Source organism: Salmo salar, chromosome ssa23 (genome assembly GCF_905237065.1).
Source record: "Salmo salar chromosome ssa23, Ssal_v3.1, whole genome shotgun sequence".
Classification (NCBI taxonomy): Eukaryota; Metazoa; Chordata; class Actinopteri; order Salmoniformes; family Salmonidae; genus Salmo; species Salmo salar.
Genome location: NC_059464.1, coordinates 569,898 through 592,631, shown reverse-complemented (window position 1 = coordinate 592,631; position 22,734 = coordinate 569,898). Strand labels below are relative to the sequence as shown.

General features: G+C 41.8%; 1 protein-coding gene across 5 annotated transcripts in view; it reads right to left on the bottom strand.

Annotated features, from left to right (window-relative positions):
• The window catches only part of LOC106583873 (uncharacterized), a 29,988-nt gene extending 25,660 nt beyond the window's left edge, over nucleotides 1-4,328 (bottom strand). For 2 of the 5 annotated variants that reach the window (XM_014168491.2, XM_045706080.1), the window contains exons 1-3: nucleotides 4,147-4,221; nucleotides 3,796-3,849; nucleotides 3,279-3,378 (exon numbers count right to left, since the gene is read on the bottom strand). The gene's annotated coding sequence lies outside the window, so the exon portion shown is untranslated. Of the gene's footprint in view, nucleotides 1-2,244; nucleotides 2,308-3,278; nucleotides 3,379-3,795; nucleotides 3,850-4,146 lie in introns of all 5 variants that reach the window. The other 3 variants (XM_045706079.1, XM_014168490.2, XM_045706081.1) reach the window with 3 other exon arrangements.
• Nucleotides 4,329-22,734: the final 18,406 nt, after the last annotated feature.

The window sequence follows — 22,734 nt, the reverse complement described above, 5'->3', positions numbered from 1 at the left end:
AGATGAACGGAGCAAGGTACAGAGAGATCCTTGATGAAAACCTGCTCCAGAGTGCTCATGTTCTCAGACTGGGGAGAAGGTTCACCTTCCAACAGGACATTGACCCAAAGCATACAACCAAGATAACGCAGGAGTGGCTTTGGGACAAGTGTCTGAATATCCTTGAGTGGCCCAGCCAGAGCCCGGACTTGAACCCGATCAAACATCTCTGGTGAGACCTGAAAATAGCTGTGCAGCAACGCTCCCCATCCAACCTGACAGAACTTGAGAGGATCTGCAGAGAAGAATGGGAGAAACTCCCTAGATACAGGTGTGCCAAGCTTGTAGCATCATACCCAAGAACACTCGAGGCTGTAATCGCTGCCAAAGGTGCTTCAACAAAGTACTGAGTAAAGGGTCTGAATGCTACTGAGGATGGTAGCTGACTCTATAGCCAGTCCTATCTGTCATATCTTTAATCTGAGCCTAGAGGAAAATCTTTTTCCTCAGGCCTTGAGGGAAGCCAAAGTTTTTCCGCAACCCAAGAGTGGTAAAGCGGCCTTTACTGATTCTAACATCAGACCTATCAGCTTGCTGCCAGCTCTTAGCAAACTGTTGGAAAAAACAGTGTTTGACTAAATACAATGCTATTTCTTTGTAAACAAATTAACAACAGACTTTCAGCATGCTTATAGAGAAGGGCACTCAACATGTACTGCACTGGCACAAATGTCTGATTATTGGTTGAAAGAAATTGTTAATATGAAGATTGTGGGAGCTGTACTGTTTGACTTCAGTGCTGCCTTTGAAATTATTGACCATAACCTGTTGTTCAGAAAACATATGTGTTATGGCTTTTCAACCTCTGCCATATCATGGATTCAGAGCTATCTATTAGAACTCAGAGTTTTCTTTAATGGAAGCTTCTCTAATGTCAAACATGTCAAGTGTGGTGTACCGCAGTGCAGCTCTCTAAGCCCTCTACTCTTTTCTATTTTTACCAATAACCTGCCACTGGCATTAAACAAAGCACGTGTGTCCATGTATGCTGATGATTCAACCATATACCCATCAGCAACCACAGCTAATGAAGTCATTGAAACCCTTAAAGAGTTGCAGTCTGTTTTGGAATGGGTGGCCATCACTAAAACTAAGAGCATTGTATTTGGTACAAATCATTCCATATGTTTTAGAACTCTTCTGAATCTGGTAATGATTGGTGTGGCTGTTGAATAAGTTGAGGAGACTAAATTACTTGGTGTTACATTAAATTGTAAACTGGCATGGTCAAAACATATAGATTCAATGGTTGCAAAGATGGGGAGAGGTCTGTCCGTAATAAAGAGATGCTCTGCTTTTATGACACCACTCTCGAAAAAGCCTACTGGCTCTAGCTTTGTCTTATCTTGAAGTATCTAGTTAAGCTGCAGCTGGCCCAGAACAGAGCGGCATGTCTTGCTCTTCATTGTAAATCAAATCTAATTTTATTGGTCACGTTCATTGGTTGCGTTAGCAGATGTTAATGCGAGTGTAGCGAAATGCTTGTGCTTCTAGTTCCGACCGTGCAGTAATATCTAACAAGTAGTCTAACAATCAGAGGGATAATGTAAATACTATGCATGTCAGTCTCTCTTGGCTAAGAGTTGAGGAGAGACTGACTGCATCACTTCTTCTTTTTATAATAAACATGAATGTGTTGAAAATTCTTAATTGTTTGCATAGTCAACTTACACACACACACAAACACACTTACCCCACCAGACATGCCACCAGGGGTCTTTTCACAGTCTACCAAATCCAGAACAAATTCAAGAAAGCGTACTGTATTACTTAGAGCCATTATTGCATGGAACTCCCTTCCAGTTCATATTGCTCAAATGAATAGCAAACCTGGTTTAAAAAACAAACAGATAAAGCAACACCTCACGGCACAACTCCTCTCCCCTATTTGAGCTATTTTTGTCTATTAATATTCCGCATTATGTCATGTTTCATGTTTTTGTGTGGACCCCAGTAAGAATAGCTGCTGCTTTCGTAACAGCTAATGGGGATCCTAATAAAATACCAAGTGCTTAGTACATCTTCCTCCATCTCGTTCAGGTTGAAGTCAAATTCCTCAACCAAACTAGAGTGACTGTACTTTAAAAGGTCACAGATCTCACAAAGGAGATCAAAATACTGTATATAGTTTTACATTTGTTCACTTCCAAATATAACAATTTAATTTCAATAGCATTAAAATAATTTTAAAAGAATGTGTCATACTTGCTTCCTGCAGAGGTAAAGGGTCTGAGCCTTTGCAGCACTTTGATGAGGGGGATCTCTCATCTGAAGATTCAGAAGAAGACCTCAGTCTCCCACATTACCTATCCCTGGAGCATGAAGGCTCAAGATTCTTTGCAGTAAAATATTGGACTACATTATGGCAATTCTTGATACAATTAGAAAACCTTTCCCAAATACATTGATCAAGAATGAGAATAAGGGGTTGCTTGGCTTATGTTGTGGAGGGTCCTCCTCACTATAATCACTTGGTGGCTTGCGCAGCATTTAGCATTTCTTAGTGGCACTGGCACAGGTTTTCTGGCGCCTCGGAGCAGATTTTAGTGGGGGCTTGCATAGGCTTACAAAATAACACATTCAAGTGTAAAATAACATCCAGCATTTTTCTTTACATTTGTAAGGCAACCTAAACACAATCACATTTTTACCAAACTATAAACGATAATTCTAAATGGAGAGTTTCATACTTCCGTCTGTTTGCAGCAATTTGGTGTGGGGAATCCCTCAATTAAGAAGGCAAAAGGAGACCTCGAGCCCTCATGCTCCAGGTGTCACGCCCTGACCTTAGAGACGTTTATTTTCCTCTAGTTTGGTTAGGTCAGGGTGTGATGTGGGGTGGGCAATCTAGTTTTTCTATTTCTTTGTTTTGGCTGAGTATGGTTTCCAATCAGAGGCAGCTGTCCATCGTTGTCTCTGATTGGGAACCATACTTAGGCAGCCCTTTTTCCCTCCTTGAGTTGTGGGATCTTGTTTATGTGTAGGTGCAGGTTATGCACTCCATGACTTCACGTTTCGTTTGTTCTGTATTGTTTTGGTGAGTTTCCTTTATTAAACATGTGGAACTCTACGCACGCTGCGCCTTGGTCTCCTCATTCTTACGACAAGCGTGACACCAGGGTTTAAGCCATATGAGAGACCAAGATGATTATTGCAATAAAAGATTGCCAATGCCAATTGTTTTTATAATTAGAATACCTTTCTAAAATACAATGATCAAGAATAAGTAGTTGGCTTACGCTGTGAAGGGTCGTCCTCACCGTCATTATTTGGTGGCTTGTGCTGCATTTTAGCCATTTGTTTCTTGGTAGCATTGGCCCAGGTTTTCTGGTCCTTTGCCTGAAAATAAACATGGAAGTGTAAAATAAGATCCAGCCTTTTTCTACTCACATTTGTCATGCGTTTAAGTTTTCTTGGTGTGGAAAAAGACAACCTAAACACATTACCAAACATTAAACTAAAATTCTACAACATGCCATAGTTAACCTCCCTAGCCCTAGCCTGGAAATCAATACTTATTTCAGCTCAGTTTCACGTTTGTTTCACTATTCTAACAATGGCGCAACATGGAGGGATTCTGTCTGGATTGAGGCTATCTTCCCATTACCCACACTCTTGTAGATTTGAAAGGATCAGTTAAAGTAATACGGTAATATGTCCTCCCAGTCTATCAAAAGACAAGGTGGTTGTTCAGTGGCTAGCGTTTAGGTACAAGGGGTCGATTTAATAATCAGCATTGCAGGTTAATATACTTACATAACTTGGAGGCAGTAGTGGCTGGAGGTGGCAGATTACATTCCTCATGCGATTCTAAACACACAACAATATACAGATTAAATACCATGCCAAGTAAATTGAATGTACACAAACTGTCAATGTGGGTTTAAACATACCAGTTGTAAATTATTTCGGTTTCTCTTGGAAATCTCCTCCACTCCTCAAAACAGCAATGTGAAGAAGTCAAAATCACGGAAAGGGCTTCCGTGATTTCGACGTCTTCACATTGCTGTTTTGATTCTGAATGGTGGGGTGAGGGTTTTAACAATTTAACAGTAATTTTAACAACCAGCAGTTGTTTTTACAAATTATAATGTATCTGCTATTTACCTGATGTCAGTTTGATTCTCAGAAGCTGAAATGACTTCAGAGTGGGTGTTGACCAATCCTTTATTGCGTTGTAATATTTATTTGGGAGCCACCACACAGTTTGATCTTTGATCCAGTGTTCTGGAATAACACCTACTTCCTTGTCATTTTCCATCCACACAACTCTGGCCCACATCCTCTGACATTAAAACCTGGGGAAATAGACATTATTAGACAGCATAATATAATCCATAATTGCAAACAAAACTATTCCAATAGATCTGATCTTACTTGGCAAAACTATACAACAGAGGGATCACTATGTAGCCTATGTTAGGGCAGACACAGCTTTGCTGATGAGGTCCTCGGGATAAATCAGTTTTATTTAGCATTTGTGGATATTTCAGCTACTTGCGATGTTGAGGTCTTTGGAGGCACATGGAAGAATAAAGAAGTTGTCAGTTTGAGTATGGCGAATGACATCACAGACAAGGGTTCCATCGTCTCTTATTTATTAGACAAATGCATATTTGTCCTGGAGGAGGAAGCAGCCATCTCACATGCTATTCTTGATATATGATTGGATGTTCTTGGAAGTATGTTTCACTTGGCTTTATTAAGACCGTCACATCGTGGGCTTTTGCTGGCACGTTTAAGCTGTCAGCAAGACAAAGGGTGGCTACTTTGAAGAATCTCAAATAGAAAATATATTTTGATTTGTTTAACACTTTTTTGGTTACTACATAATTCAATATGTGTTATTTCGTAGATGGGATGTCTTCACTATTATTCTACAATGTAGAAAATAGTGAAAATAAAGAAAACCCTTGAATGAGTAGGTGTGTCCAAGATTTTGACTGGTTTATCAACCAATGGTTTAACTTCAGATACATTACTTTACCCTCTCTTGAGTAAAACAGGTAAGAACATAAGTCAATTGATCTGACAAGGAATAACCAAGTGACTTCTGACAGTAATGTACAGCAGAAGCGTAGCCTAGTGGTTAGAGCATTGGACTAGTAACCGAAAGGTTGCAAGTTCGAATCCCTGAGCTGACAGGGATTCGAACCAAATCTGTCATTCTTCCCCTGAACAAGGCAGTTCAGGCCGTCATTTAAAATAAGAATTTCTTCTTAACTGACTTGCCTACTTAAATAAAGGTACAAAAAAATAATAATATGATCCTGAGTTTGGTCTTCAAGACAACTTTGTCATGCATGAATACACATTATGTTCAGTTGGTAAAATATTAACTGCTTGGTTTCACATTTAAAGTGAGAGAAATCCATGCCTACTGTTATGCCACTAGTAGGCCTATCCTATCATGAAATATCAAGAAATATCTACAGTATGATAATGACCAATACAACCTAGAAAATGTGCCTAACCTGACTTCCGGTTTGGAGCGAGCAGTCGCACCACGCTTCGCTCCACAGGTAATATTCCACTTCGCTACATTACAACGGCTTGATTTGTTTGATCTGAGCAATTCTTCTTAGCTAGCTACATAGCCGTCTTTGTATCAAAGATAATTGTGTAGTTTAGAGTAACTGAGTAATTATCGAGGCTAGCTATCTTCGTCCTCCTAACGTAGTCAACACTGCTAGCTGCTAGCTAGCTAGTCATCACTGTTAGCTAGCCAACTTCTACCGACTAGCAGCACCGCAGAAACTATTACATTACAACGCAACGACTTGATTAGTGTGGTGTTAGTGCTAGTTAGCCAGCTACATAGTTGTCTGTGCTGTCTCTGTATCTAAGATAATTGTGTAGTTTGAGTTTGAGTATTATCGAGGTGTGCTAGCCAGCCGCGACGCGGCGCCAGACTTACTCAACACACCTAGTCATCATTAACCCACTGCCAGCTAGCCATCCGTTACCGACTAGCAGCGCTGTAGTTACTAATACTAAACAACGGAACGATTTGACTAGTGCAGTGTTACCTAGCTAGCTACCTAGTTGTCTTTGTCATAACTTGATAATTGTTAATTGATAATTGTTAGCTAGCCAGCCATCGAGGTTAGCTAGCCAGCTATTTCCGTCCCCCGCGACGCCATTTTTCCTAACCTAGCCAACTATTACCGAAGAGCAGCATTGTTGAAACTAAATACACTACAAGGAACGTCTTGATTAGTGTTATGTTAGCTAGCTAGCTACAAAGTTGCTTTGTATCATGACAAGGTGTAGTACTGAAACTACCGAGGTTACTTAGCCAGCTACACGTTCAAAGTCAACAACGCAGCCACTGCTAGCTAGCCTACTCCACCAGCCAGCAGTACTGTATCATTTTAGTCAATAACATTTTTGCAACGTAAGCTTAACTTCCTGAACATTCGAGACGTGTAGTCCACTTGTCACTCCAATCTCATTTGCATTAGCGTAGCCTCTTCTGTAGCTTGTCTACTATGTGTCTGCCTATCCCTGTTCTCTCTCCTCTGCACAGGCCATACAAACGCTCCACACCGCGTGGCCGCTGCCACTCTAACCTGGTGGTCCCAGCGCGCACGACCCACGTGGAGTTCCAGGTCTCCGGCAGCCTCTGGAACTGCCGGTCTGCGGCCAACAAGGCTGAGTTCATCTCAGCCTATGCTACCCTCCAGTCCCTAGACTTCCTGGCGCTGACGGAAACATGGATCACCACAGATAACACTGCTACTCCTACTGCTCTCTCCTCGTCTGACTACGTGTTCTCGCATACCCCTAGAGCATCGAGCCAGCGGGGTGGTGGCACTGGAATCCTCATCTCTCCCAAGTGGACATTCTCTCTTTCTCCCCTGACCCATCTGTCTATCTCCTCATTTGAATTCCATGCTGTCACAGTTACCAGCCCTTTCAAGCTTAACATCCTTATCATTTATCGCCCTCCAGGTTCCCTTGGAGAGTTCATCAATGAGCTTGACGCCTTGATAAGTTCCTTTCCTGAGGATGGCTCACCTCTCACAGTTCTGGGTGACTTTAACCTCCCCACGTCTACCTTCGACTCATTCCTCTCTGCCTCCTTCTTTCCACTCCTCTCCTCTTTCGACCTCACCCTCTCACCTTCCCCCCCTACTCACAAGGCAGGCAATACGCTTGACCTCATCTTTACTAGATGCTGTTCTTCCACTAATCTCATTGCAACTCCCCTCCAAGTCTCCGACCACTACCTTGTATCCTTTTCCCTCTCGCTCTCATCCAACACTTCTCACTCTCCCCTACTCGGATGGTATTGCGCCGTCCCAACCTTCGCTCTCTCTCTCCCGCTACTCTCTCCTCTTCCATCCTATCATCTCTTCCCTCTGCTCAAACCTTCTCCAACCTATCTCCTGATTCTGCCTCCTCAACCCTCCTCTCCTCCCTCTCTGCATCCTTTGATTTCCTCTGTCCCCTATCCTCCAGGCCGGCTCGGTCCTCCCCTCCTGCTCCGTGGCTCGACGACTCACTGCGAGCTCACAGAACAGGGCTCCGGGCAGCCGAGCGGAAATGGAGGAAAACTCGCCTCCCTGCGGACCTGGCATCCTTTCACTCCCTCCTCTCTACATTTTCCTCTTCTGTCTCTGCTGCTAAAGCCACTTTCTACCACTCTAAACTCCAAGCATCTGCCTCTAACCCTAGGAAGCTCTTTGCTACCTTCTCCTCCCTCCTGAATCCTCCTCCCCCTCCCCCCCTCCTCCCTCTCTGCGGATGACTTCGTCAACCATTTTGAAAAGAAGGTTGACGACATCCGATCCTCGTTTGCTAAGTCAAACGACACTGCTGGTCCTGCTCACACTGCCCTACCCTGTGCTTTGACCTCTTTCTCCCCTCTCTCTCCAGATGAAATCTCGCGTCTTGTGACGGCCGGCCGCCCAACAACCTGCCCACTTGACCCTATCCCCTCCTCTCTTCTCCAGACCATTTCCGGAGACCTTCTCCCCTACCTCACCTCGCTCATCAACGCATCCTTGACCGCTGGCTACGTCCCTTCCGTCTTCAAGAGAGCGAGAGTTGCACCCCTTCTGAAAAAACCTACACTCGATCCCTCCGATGTCAACAACTACAGGCCAGTATCCCTTCTTTCCTTTCTCTCCAAAACTCTTGAACGCGCCGTGCTTGGCCAGCTCTCTTGCTATCTCTCTCAGAATGACCTTCTTGATCCTAATCAGTCAGGTTTCAAGACTGGGCATTCAACTGAGACTGCTCTTCTCTGTGTCACGGAGGCTCTCCGCACTGCTAAAGCTAACTCTCTCTCCTCTGCTCTCATCCTTCTAGACCTATCTGCTGCCTTTGATACCGTGAACCATCAGATCCTCCTCTCCATCCTCTCCGAGCTGGGCATCTCTGGCACCGCGCACGCTTGGATTGCGTCCTACCTGACAGGTCGCTCCTACCAGGTGGCGTGGCGAGAATCTGTCTCCGCACCACGTGCTCTCACCACTGGTGTCCCCCAGGGCTCTGTTCTTGGCCCACTCCTATTCTCGCTATACACCAAGTCACTTGGCTCTGTCATATCCTCACATGGTCTCTCATATCATTGCTATGCAGATGACACACAATTAATCTTCTCCTTTCCCCCTTCTGACAACCAGGTGGCGAATCGCATCTCTGCATGTCTGGCAGACATATCAGTGTGGATGACGGATCACCACCTCAAGCTGAACCTCGGCAAGACGGAGCTGCTCTTCCTCCCGGGGAAGGACTGCCCGTTCCATGATCTCGCCATCACGGTTGACAACTCCCTTGTGTCCTCCTCCCAGAGTGCTAAGAGCCTTGGCGTGACCCTGGACAACACCCTGTCGTTCTCCACCAACATCAAGGCGGTGACCCGATCCTGTAGGTTCATGCTCTACAACATTCGCAGAGTACGACCCTGCCTCACACAGGAAGCGGCGCAGGTCCTAATCCAGGCACTTGTCATCTCCCGTCTGGATTACTGCAACTCGCTGTTGGCTGGGCTCCCTGCCTGTGCCATTAAACCCCTACAACTCATCCAGAACGCCGCAGCCCGTCTGGTGTTCAACCTTCCCAAGTTCTCTCACGTCACCCCGCTCCTCCGCTCTCTCCACTGGCTTCCAGTCGAAGCTCGCATCCGCTACAAGACCATGGTGCTTGCCTACGGAGCTGTGAGGGGAACGGCACCTCCGTACCTTCAGGCTCTGATCAGGCCCTACACCCAAACAAGGGCACTCCGTTCATCCACCTCTGGCCTGCTCGCCTCCCTACCTCTGAGGAAGCACAGTTCCCGCTCAGCCCAGTCAAAACTGTTCGCTGCTCTGGCATCCCAATGGTGGAACAAGCTCCCTCACGACGCCAGGACAGCGGAGTCAATCACCACCTTCCGGAGACACCTGAAACCCCACCTCTTCAAGGAATACCTGGGATAGGATAAGGTAATCCTTCTAACCCCCCCCCTTAAAAGATTTAGATGCACTATTGTAAAGTGGTTGTTCCACTGGATATTATAGGTGAATGCACCAATTTGTAAGTCGCTCTGGATAAGAGCGTCTGCTAAATGACTAAAATGTAAAATGTAAAATGTAGACAACCACACTGATGACACACAGTAAGAATGGAGGAAATAAAATGTTATTTTATTCGGTGACACTTCAAAAACATTCTTTCCCTCAAATGGCAGTCAGGCAGTTACAATAAATTGTCTGTCATTAATGTTTCTGTCAGGATGAACCAGTACTTTGCCCTCAAACTAAAAGTTGAGGAAGTTTTGCAGGGAGAACTGTCAGTGTGGTATTTTCCTTTATCTTAAGGTTGAGGAAGGAAAAATATTTCTCTCTCATCTTAAAGTTGAAGGTAGAATATTTATTTCTCTCTCTTTCTCTCTCTCTTTCTGTCCAGGGGAAATCCTGATGGTTACCAAGGCAACATGACAAGTGGCTTGGCATGGATTATCAGAGCTTGTCTCTGTGAGTTCTAGAATCTATGCTGCCTCATCATCTCTCACTGATACTATTCAAGCTGTCACAGCACTGACAGTCAAACCTGTAGCTGGAGATATCATTACCCATCTGGATTTCGCTCAAATGTTATCATAAAAACGGTGGACCATGAATCTTTGATACCCTGAATTGACTCGATAAAGTTTCACCGCAACCCTGAAACACATACAGCACATACTACTTATGTGCAAGTTGTTTAGCTATATATGAATGAAATAAAGTTTGAATTCTATATGATGTGATTGTAGTGTAATTGCATATAATTGTTTCAGTAACAACATAAATTAGGTATTCATTATTATGTAATGATTATTTAAACATGCACGTTGCACTCTTCAGGTTTATTACAGATAGTATACTTGACTGATTCTTTCCTCTCCTTCCATCCTCTACACTCTCTCTCTCCTTTCCCTCCACAGCAGGTGTGCCTGTGGAGAGCTTGTCTGTGTGAAGAGCCTGTCTGCATGTACAACGAATTTTTGACAGAAATGGTAAATGATAGTCAGTAGTTTTACTCATCACAATGTTTCTCACTTTTGTGTGCATTTTCATACGTAATATGATGTTGAACCTTAATATGATGTTGAACTGGTTGCATTTTTACCTTCAAGGTAGAAAGTCTGCCAAGGGACTATTTGTTCAGAGTGAACAAAAGTGAGGTATGGGTTCCATTCCATTTCTGTACATTCTATCTGTAAAGCCTGACTCCTAACTTGAAATCTGCAAGTGTAAATTGATCTTAAATCCATTGACATACATGCAAAATGTTATGAAAAGGTCAATTTTATGCAAGCTTATCTCAAGCTATGATTTGGCCCTAAAGGATTAGAAACTTAATTTCTGTCAATTCCACGTTATTACAGGAAACGTTTGAAAGTGTTGCAAAAGCCCTTAGCAGGTTCTACAGGGAGAACTGTAAGAAGGACTTCAAATGCAAAGATTACACTGAAGACAAAAGAAATTCAGCAGTATGTTACTTACTGGAATGTCTGGATGGGGAGGTAGGTCTGTGTGTGTGTGTGTGTGTGTGTGTGTGTGTGTGTGTGTGTGTGTGTGTGTGTGTGTGTGTGTGTGTGTGTGTGTGTGTGTGTGTGTGTGTGTGTGTTCCTCCAGTACTGAGCCTCTTCTTTCTCCTCCCCCTCTATAACAGGAACCTGAGTGTGTCTCCAATGTCAGATACAGTCTAGCTGAGGTAGAGTTGGTCAGTTTGAAAGGCTTCAAGTGTCTGGTTAAAGATGCATTCAATCACAAATATAATTCATTACAACAAGTCAGAGAACAAGATAAAGGTATGTTTAAAATACCTTTGGTTCCATGACCTCTAGTGCATAAAATAATAATATTACATAAAGTACAGTGCCTTCGGAAAGTATTCAGACCCCATACATTTTTCCACATTTTGTTACGTTACAGCCTTATTCTAAAATGTATTAAATGAATAAAAATTCTCAGCGATCTACAAACAATACCCCATAATGTCAAAGCAAAAACAGGTTTCGATTTTTTGTCGCACATTTATAAATAATAAAAAACAGAAATACCTTATTTACATAAATATTCTGACCCAGACCCTTTGCTATGAGACTCAACATTGTTTCTACAACTTGATTGGAGTCAACCTTTGGTAAATTCAATTGATTGGACATGATTTGGAAAGGCACACATCTGTCTATATAAGGTCCCACAATTGACATTGCATTTAAGAGCAAAAACCAAGCCATGAGGTTGAAGGAATTGTCTGTAGAGCTCTGAGACAGGATTGTATCGAGGCACAGATCTGGGGAAGGGTACCAAAACATTTCTGCAGCATTGAAGGTCCCCAAGAACATAGTGGCCTCCATAATTCTTAAATGGAAGAAGTTTGGAACCACCAAACGGGCCAAACTGAGCAATCGGGGGAGGAGGGCCTTGGTCAGGGAGGTGACCAAGAACCCGATGGTCACTCTGACAGAGCTCTAGAGTTCCTCTGTGGATATGGGAGAACCTTCCAGAAGGACAACCATCTCTTCAGCACTCCACCAATCAGGCTTTTATGGTAGAGTGGTCAGACGGAAGCCACTCCTCAGTAAAAGGCATATGACAGCCCACTTGGAGTTTGCCAAAAGGCACCTAAAGACTCTCAGACCATGAGAAACAAGATTCTCTGGTCTGATGAAACCAAGATTGAACTCTGGCCTGAATGCCAAGCATCACGTCTGGAGGAAACCTGGCATCATCCCTACGGGGAAGCATGGTGGTGGCAGCATCATGCTGTGGGGATGTTTTTAAGCGGCAGGGACTGGGAGACTAGTCAGGGTTGAGGCAAAGAGGAACGGAGAAAAGTACAGAGAGATCCTTGATGAAAACTTGCTCCAGAGTGCTCAGGACCTCAGACTGGGTCGAAGGTTCACCTTCCAACAGGACAACAACCTTAAGCACACAGCCAAGACAAAGCAGGAGTGGCTTCAGGACAAGTCTCTGAATGGCCAGCCAGAGCCCGGACTTGAACCCGATTGAACATCTCTGGAGAGACCAGAAAATAACTGTGCAGCAACTCTCCCCATCCAACCTGACAGAGCTTGGGAGGATCTGCAGTGAAGAATGGGAGAAACTCCCCAAAAACAGGTGTGCTAAGCTTCTAGCGTCATGCCCAAGAAGACTCGAAGCTGTAATCGCTGCCGAAGGTGCTTCAACAAAGTATTGAGTAAAGGGACTCCATACTTATATAATTGTGTTTTTTTTTAACGTTTTGTTAAATATACGCTACCAGTCAAAAGTTTTAGAACACCTACTCATTCAAGGGTTTTTCTTTATTATTACTATTTTCTACATTGTAGAATAATAGTGAAGACATCAAAACTATGAAATAACAAATATGGAATCATGTAGTAACCAAAAAAGTCTTAAACAAATACAAATATATTTGAGTTTTGAGATTCTTCAAATAGCCACCCTTTGCCTTGATGACAGCTTTGCACACTCTTGGCATTCTCTCAACCAGCTTCACCTGGAATGCTTTTCCAACAGTCTTGAAGGAGGGTCCACATATGCTGCTTTTCCTTCACTCTGCGGTCCGATTCATCCCAAACCATCTCAATTTGGTTGAGGTCGGGGGATTATGGAGGCCAGGTAATCTGATGCAGCACTCCATCACTCTCCTTCTTGATAAAATAGCCCCTACACCGCCTGGAGGTGTGTTGGGTCATTGTCCTGTTGAAAAACAAATGATAGTCCCACTAAGCCCAAACCAGATGGGATGGCATATCGCTGCAGAATGCTGTGGTAGCCATGCTGGTTAACCTGTTGGGTCTAGGGGGCAGCATTTGCACGTCTGGATAAAAAAAATGTACCCGATTTAATCTGGTTACTAATCCTACCCAGTAACTAGAATATGCATATACTTATTATATATGGATAGAAAACACTCTAAAGTTTCCAAAACTGTTTGAATGGTGTCTGTGAGTATAACAGAACTCATTTGGCAGGCAAAACCCTGAGACATTTTCTGACAGGAAGTGGATACCTGATGTGTTGTATTGACTTTAAACCTATCCCATTGAAAAACACAGGGGTTTAGGAATATTTTGGCACTTCCTATTGCTTCCACTAGATGTCACCAGCCTTTACAAAGTGTTTTGAGTCTTCTGGAGGGAGATCTGACCGAACAAGAGCCATGGAACGGTGATGTCCCATTAGACACCTGGCGCGCTACTTCATGTTGGGTACCCTCGTTCCAATACGTTATAAAAGACTATGCATTCGTCCACCTTGAATATTATTCATGTTCTGGTTAAAAAGGCCCTAATGATTTATGCTATACAACGTTTGACATGTTTGAACGAACGGAAATATATTTTTTCCCCTCGTTCATGACGAGAAGTCCGGCTGGCTTACATCATGTGCTAACGAGACGGAGATTTTTGGACATAAATGATGAGCTTTTTTGAACAAAACTACATTCGTTATGGACCTGTGATACCTGGAAGTGACATCTGATGAAGAGAATCAAAGGTAATGGATTATTTACATAGTATTTTCGATTTTAGATCTCCCCAACATGACGTCTAGTCTGTATCGCAACGCGTATTTTTCTGGGCACAGTGCTCAGATTATTGCAAAGTGTGATTTCCCAGTAAGGTTATTTTTAAATCTGGCAAGTTGATTGCGTTCAAAAGATGTAAATCTATAATTCTTTAAATGACAATATAATATTTTACCAATGTTTTCTAATTTTAATTATTTAATTTGTGACGCTGACTTGACTGCCGGTTATTGGAGGGAAACGATTTCCTCAACATCAATGCCATAGTAAAACGCTGTTTTTGGATATAAATATCAACTTGATAGAACTAAAAATGCATGCATTGTCTAACATAATGTCCTAGGAGTGTCATCTGATGGAGATTGTAAAAGGTTAGTGTATCATTTTAGCTGGTTTTATGGTTTTGGTGACCCTGTCTTTGACTTGACAAAACATTACACACAACTCTTGTAAATGTACTGTCCTAACATACTCTAAATTTATGCTTTCGCCGTAAAACCTTTTTGAAATCGTAAAACGTGGTTAGATTAAGGAGATGTTTATCTTTCAAATGGTGTAACATAGTTGTATTTTTGAAAAATTTGAATTTTGACATTTATTTGGATTCAAATTTGCCGCTCTTGAAATGCACCTGCTGTTGATGGAGTGCACCACGGGTGGCACGCTAGCGTCCCACCTAGCCCCAAGAGGTTAAGTGTGCCTTGAATTATAAATAAATCACAGACAGTGTCACCGGCAAAGCACCCCCTACACCATAACACCTCCTCCTCCATGCTTTACGATGGGAAAAACACATGCGGAGATCATCCGTTCACCCACACTGCGTCTCACAAAGACACGGCGGTTGGAAACAGAAATTTCAAATTTGGACTCCAGACCAAGGGACAAATTTCCACCGGTCTAATGACCATTGCTCGTGTTTCTTGGCCCAAGCAAGTCTTCTTATTGGTGTCCTTTAGTAGTGGTTTCTTTGCAGCAATTCAATCATGAAGGCCTGATCCACACAGTCTCCTCTGAACAGTTGATGTGTTTGTTACTTAAACTCTGTGAAGCATTTATTTGGGCTGCAATTTCTGAGGCTGGTAACTCTAATGAACTTATCCTCTGCAGCAGAGGTAACTCTGGGTCTCCAATTCCTGTGGCGGTCCTCATGAGAGCCAGTTTCATTATAGCACTTGATGTTTTTTGAGACTGCACTTGAATAGACCCCCCCACCTTGTCACAACACAGCTGATTGGCTCAAATGCATTAAGAAGGAAAGAAATTCCACAAATGAACCTTTAAGAAGGCACACCTGTTAATTTAAATACATTCCAGGTGACTACCTCATGAATCTGGTTGAGAGAATGCGAAGAGTGTGCAAAGCTGTCATCAAGGCAAATGGTGGCTTTTTGAAGAATCTCACATTTAAAATATATTTGGATTTGTTAACCACTTTTTTGGTTTAACATGATTCCATATGTTTTATTTCATAGTTTTGATGTGTTCACTATAATTCTACAATGTAGAAAATTGTGAAAATAAAGAAAAACCCTTGAATGAGTAGGTGTTGTGTATATAACCGGTAGTGTATATAAATTAGCAACAATTTCAAAAACCCTGTTTTGCATTGTCATTATGAGGATATTCATGAGGGAAAATATATATTTAATCCATTTTAGAATAAGGCTGTAACCTACAAAATGTGGAAAAAGTCAAGGGGTCTGAATACTTTCCGAAGGCACTGCATGTTGTATATTGTCAACACATCTTCCTTCCTTACTATATGCCCTGTGTTTTTTTTTACAGAATGTGATGATGTTTTTGGTAAGTGTGTGTGTGTGTGTGTGTGTGTGTGTGTGTGTGTAATATGCTTATTAAAAATAACTAGTAGGGATGGTTTTAACCTTTCCTTCTCTATGTGATGCAGATAGATGGCCAAAATAAACTACGCCTGTTAAGTGTGTGTGTGTGTGCGTACGTACGTATGTGTGCTCTCTGTACATACTTGTCTGTGAAATATGCTTATTAACAATAACTAGCAGTTTTAACCCATTGTTCTTCACCTCTCTCTTTTCCTCTCTAGTTGATGCAGTGTGATGCCAAAAAGCAACTACACTTGGTAAGTGTGTGTGGGGTAACACTTTATTTGAATTGTCCATTTATAGATGCTCTACAGACGATCAATAACATTTCAACTGTTAGGTTCTTATTTTCGTGGCGGCAGGTAGCCTAGTGGTTAGAGCGTTGGACTAGTAACTGAAAGGTTGCAAGATCGAATCCCCGAACTGACAAGGTAAAAATCTGTTGTTCTGCCCCTGAACAAGGCAGTTAACCCACTGTTCCTTGGCTGTCATTGAAAATAAGAATTTGTTCTTAACTGACTTGCCTAGTTAAATAAAGCTAAAATAAAAAAATGTTCAGTGTAAATAACTCACGGATACTAGAGAAGCTTAACGAAGTTTAATTCTTCCCAAAGGGTCTATACAACTGTAATTCAGACAAAAACATGTTTCCACCACCTCAAGTACATATACTCCACTTTAGGCCCTCCTCCTTCTCTCCAATCCTTACGTCATATGGTTTGACAGGAAGAGGGTAGTAGGGTAATAAACCATAATTTCTCCCTTCAGGGGATCTGACCTGACCTTAACCCCTCCTTCGCCTAATCCACAGATGTCCATCCGCTTCCCCTATAGCAAAACTGTGACTTTCTCTCGTCCACCCAACACATTCCATAGCCATCTGCCTCCTACAGATAACCATTAACTTCTGATGTAAAAACCAGTCTCTTTCACTCCTTTATATACTATGCTTCTGCGTATAACAATGTTCCAAGTTTCACCCAGAATCTAACACAACTAACTATCTACTAACCCTAATCCTAGCCCCAGTGTTGGAAAAAGTACCCAATTGTCATACTTGAGTAAAAGTAATAATACGTTAATAGAAAATGACTCAAGTAAAAGTGTCACCCAGTCACCCAGTAAAATACTACTTGAGTAAAAGTCTAAAAAGTATTTGGTTTTAAATATAATTAAGTATTAAAAGTAAATGTAATTGATAAGATGTACTTAAACATTAAAAGTAAAAGTAAAATAATAAATAATTTCAAATTCCTTATATTAAGCAAACCAGAGGACACTATTTTCTTTTTTTTCTTTTTTTACGGATAGCCAGCGCACACTCCAACACTCAGACATAATTTACAAACAAAGCATTTGTGTTTAGTGAATCCGCCAGATCAGGTAGCAGGGATGACCAGGGATGTTCTTTTGATAAGTGTGTGAATTGGACCATTTTCCTGCCCTGCTAAGCATTCAAAATGTAACGAGTACTTTTGGGTGTCAGGGAAAATTAAAAATAGTAAAGTAAAGTACAGATACCAAAAACAACTACTTAAGTAGTGTGGTGGTTAATTTCTTTACTATCAAATGAGGAGAGACAAACTCATCACACAAGTCAGAGTTATACTTAAACTAAATCTTGAATCACTTATTAATAAGGGAGCAGGTCAACACACACATATAAAGTAAACCGATTGAGTGCTCTAAGATAATGATGGCTGGTCGACGAATAACGCTCAGATGATTTGTTGAGAGCCCGAGACAAAAGTACAAAGGTATTTTAAAGCCAAGACACACCCCTTTCAACCTACATGACGAACAACAGATGTATAGAATGGGTCACAAGGTTAAGATTTGTATGAAAGATAATTATAATTCACAGCAGACAGTATCTGCTGTCAACCGGTATCTTTCATTGTACAGACCAGGGTCTGGCCCTGGGGTCATCTCTCCTTGGTACCATATAGAACAGAAACATTAATTCATGCTCTGGAATGTGGTCTCTTTAGGTTTCATCACCCAAAAGACAGCATAAATCTCCTGTTAGTGTTATCTCCCAGAGGCCCATCCTCAGTAGAACACACACAGATGAGCGTTCTAACCACCCCTTATTCTGTTGCATAAAACAACCATTTGATGCAATAGTAGCATTATAACATAATCTTGCAATTTTCCACCATAGTAGTACTTGAAAGTATTTAACTTAAGTATTTACACCACTGCCTAACCCTTATCCTAAATGTAACCCTAACCTTAGCAAGCAGTTGCTTATCAACCATTAGGGCTGAGCGATTAGTGCTTTTGTTTGGTACTTTTTACCCCCTTTGTCGTGATATCCAATACAGTCTTGTCCCATCGCTGCAACTCCCGTACGGACTTGGTAGAGGCGAAGGTCGAGAGCCATGCGTCCTCCAAAACACAACCCTGCCAAGCTGCTCACTTAACCCAGAAGCCAGCTGCACCAATGTGTCTGAGGAAACACCGTACAACTGGCAACCGTGTCACAGGAGTCGCTAGAACGCGATGGGAGAGGGACATCCCGGCCGGCCAAACCGGACGACGCTGGGCCAATTGTGCACTGCCTCATTAGTCTCCCGGTCACATCCGGCTGCGACACAGCCTGGGATCGAACCAGGGTCTATAGTGACGCCTGCTAGCGGCCTTAGACCGCTGCGCCACTGGGGAGGCCCCATGATTATGGCTTTTTGAGGTCAGTTTCAGTTCGATTATTAGAAAATAATCACTTTTTTTGGTTTCGATTTTATTTTTTGACATTAAATGCACATGCATTATGTGGGTTGAATGCTGTAACAACACAGAATAAAACAATTAATACAAGTCTTATGATGGTAGTGACTACCCATTTTTGCTTATCACTTATGAACCATAATTTATTCACATTACTTTAATAAAGTATTTGATACTTTATTATTTAAATCCAAGACATCATCTCATCTCTATAGAGCTGCTGCCAATGCTGTCTGATTAAAAATCACAATTTGAATAGTTCTTTAAAGTAAATAAGGCATACTTTTATGATTGCTGAATACCAATTGTCAGTCACTTAGATCATGCATTTTCAGATAGAGATACCTTGCAAAGCACCTGCTTTCTATCCCTCTCGCACGTTCTCTCTTCTCTCCATCTCTGTTTGTAATTAATTACCAAGTTTTCTGCGCTATGTAGAATATTGGCATGTTGGAAACTACAACTCCTTAATACATCGCATAGTTTGGGCTTGATCTGATTTAACTCTACAGAAACGGAGCATCTACCTCACAGAAAAAAAACGGACGAAATGGAATGGAATTCAAATAATTGAACCGGCATCAGTCAACAACTTTTGCATTTCAAAGGTGAAACGTTTCCGAGGATGGACAGGCACATAGTAGGGTGTCCAATCAAAAATGCATCTTTTGACCAATGGGTAAAATGAAATGTCAATTGTGTAGATACCAATGTTCCAAACATCATGTCTATATCATAATCCGTTCAAAGGTTATTGGAGTTTTTACCCTTGTAGAATGGCCAAAATAATTCAATGGAGGCCAGAGAACAATACTGGTAAAACATCTGGAAATAGCATTGTGTTAGCTAGGCTGGATGCTGTTTGAAAATTAAAGCAAACTGACATGCTCACCGTTGAACTAGTCACCTTTCTTCTCAAATATGGAGGACATAAAACAATACTGGGGTAAGATATATATGACCTGTAGTATTTTCATGTTTTAGTATATGCTTTTCATATTAATGGGACATATCTCATATTTTTAGAAGATTTCTTACAAAAACAAGCTCTGTTAAGTTTCAACAGAGCACTGAGCGTATCGCAAGCTTTCTAACCTTTTACATTTAATTCAGCTCGTGTTATGTTAATTTTACTTTTTGCGACCCGTGGAAGCAACTTTGCAGACATCCAACACAACATGTAAAAAGCTCAAAAGTTGCTGCGAGAAAGCCGTGCTGTATGTCTGTATGTCAACAGAGCTCGGTGCTTATTATCGGATATATTAGGTTACGAAATCTGACTTTTGGGATATAATGTTAATGCTTTGTTAGAGAAAGACCCCACTGAACGATTCAGAACCTGTAGAATCATATTTGTCTTGGTAAAGTGAAATTGAATCACCAAAGGTGATGAGCAGAGTGGGTGGACACCCTACAGACAGCAGGTTTATATAAACCATTCATGTTGGGAATAAAATGCTAGGCTAGAATCATTAGGAAATAATGTGTTAAATAAACGTCTTATTTCTTATAACATTGGTTGCATGGTAGAGCTATGTGTTGGTCGCATGTATGTTTGTCCTTTAGCCCTTTGGAATACAGGTGTGAATCCTTAGCCCGGGCTAAGAACAATGCAGTGTGAAAAGGCCTATAGACTATACAAAAGTGTGACCGTGTGTGTGTGTGCCGCACTACAACTGAGACAAACAATGTTGATTTTCCCACATTTGAGCGCATTAGTCTGTCCAGGCGGCCCTTTCCATGATGACCGAGGGCCACACATTATCAAAGGACTGTTTTGTTAGCCATCATGACATCCTGACATCCATCCATACTGTCACATACATCTCTCTCTCTGCTCTCTCTCTCACACTCTCGCTCTCTCGCTTTCTCTCTATTTTGCTCTCTCTAACTCTCTGGTTAGTTACAGTATTGTCTTGGCTGGGCTGGGAATTCTTCACTGCTTTCGTTGCCAGAAGGCCCGCCACTATGTGTGTGTACTGTCAGTGTGTGTGTGTAACCGCTGTGTGTGTGTATGGAAGCCATGGGTGTGGAATCTGTGGACATGTGAGTGTGTAGAGGTCAATTGTTTGATATTTCCTGCTAAGTCTGATCTCAGTCTCAAAGGCAAAGGATTAGTGAATAATTATGTTAACTACACTGAACATAAATATGAATGCAACATGTAAAGTGTTGGTCCCATGTTTCATGAGCTGAAATAAAATGAGCAGTTTTGTCACACAACACAATGCCACAGATGTCTCAGGTTTTGAGGGAGCGTGCAATTGGCATGCTGACTCCAGGAATGTCCACCAGAGCTGTTGCCAGACAATTCAATGTTAATTTCTCTACCATAAGCCACTTCCAATGTCGTTTTAGAGAATTTGGCAGTATGTCCAATTGGCCTCACAACCGCAGACCACATATTTTGCGTTGTGTGGGGTTGTGGTATGGGCAGACATAAGCTACAGACAACGAACACAATTGCATTTTATCGATGGCAATTATAATGCACAAAAATACCATGATGACCAGTCATGTGAAATCTATAGATAAGGGCCTAACAAATTCATTTCAATTGACTGATTTCCTCATATGAACAGTAACTCATTAAAATCAATGAAAATTGTTACATGTTGCGTTTATATTTTTGTTCAGTATACTTACCTTTTTCTTTACATCTTTTTAGATAAAAAAACTCCAACAATATATATATAACCACGTTACCCACCATAAATTACAGTAAACATCTCTGTACATTTTGTCATACAATGATGTAACTTCTTTATTCAAAATCTGAATTCAAAATCTTGATAAGATAATATTTTAGGTGAAATCCAATATTTTTTCTGACATTTGTTTTAGAAACATCGATCCCACCCAAAATGTCATCATCAACAGCAACAACAACAACACCACCACCAGCATCATCATTAACATCGTCAACAATATCAAACAGCAGCAACATGGGTACCACACATTGTAATGTTTCCTTAATCCTTTAATGATTATTAGGACTCAGTTAGTGTGAAGAATGTCTGACATTGTGCCAGCCAAGTTAAAACCTCCTCTTACCTCTTCTCAGATGTTGAATCCAAATGAATAATGTGGTGCATCATGACATGATATTATCGCTTTCCTTTTTTTCTAGAGTCACAAAGAGCAGCGATTACAAAGTAAGCGTTTTAGCCAAGTTAATAGATACGCTACATGACCAAAAGCATGTGGACACCTGCTCGTCGAACATCCCCCCTTCGCTGCTATGGAACATTGCTGGGGGGGACTTGCTTCCATTCAGCCACATACTTTTGTATATATATATAAATATATATATAAAATAGATCAATAGAAGTGTCAAACACACAAACTTTGTGTGGGGATGGTGGAAGAACATCAAACATCATTTGATTTTCCCATTATATCATGGGAAAATCAAAAGAAATCAGCCAATCAGCCAGAATTGTAGACCTCCACAAGTCTGGTTCATTCTTGGGAGCAATTTGCTAATGCCTGAAGGTACCACGTTCATCTATACAAACAATAGTACGCAAGTATAAACACCTTGGGATCACGCAGCCGTCATACCGCTCAGGAAGGAGACGCGTTCTGTCTCCTAGAGATGAACGTACTTTGGTGCGAAAAGTGCAAATCAATCCCAGAACAACAGCAAAGGACCTTGTGAAGATGCTGGAGGAAACAGGTACAAAAGTATCTATATCCACTGTAAAACATGTCCTATATCGACATACCCTGAAAGGCCGCTCAGCAAGGAAGAAGCCACTGCTCCAAAACCGCCATAAAAAAGCCAGACTATGGTTTGCAACTGCACATGGGGACAAAGATTGTACTTTTTGGAGAAATGTCCTCTGGTCTGATGAAACAAAAATAGTACTGTTTGGCCATCGTTATGTTTGGAGAAAAAAGGGGGAGGCTTGCAAGGCGAAGAACACCATCCCAACCATGAAGCATGGGGGTGGCAGCATCATGTTGTGTCGGTGCTTTGCAGCAGGAGGGACTGGTGCACTTCACAAAATAGATGGCATCATAAGGTAGGAAAATTATGTGGATATTGTATCAAGGCATCAGTCAGGAAGTTAAAGCTTGGTCGCAAATGGGTCTTCCA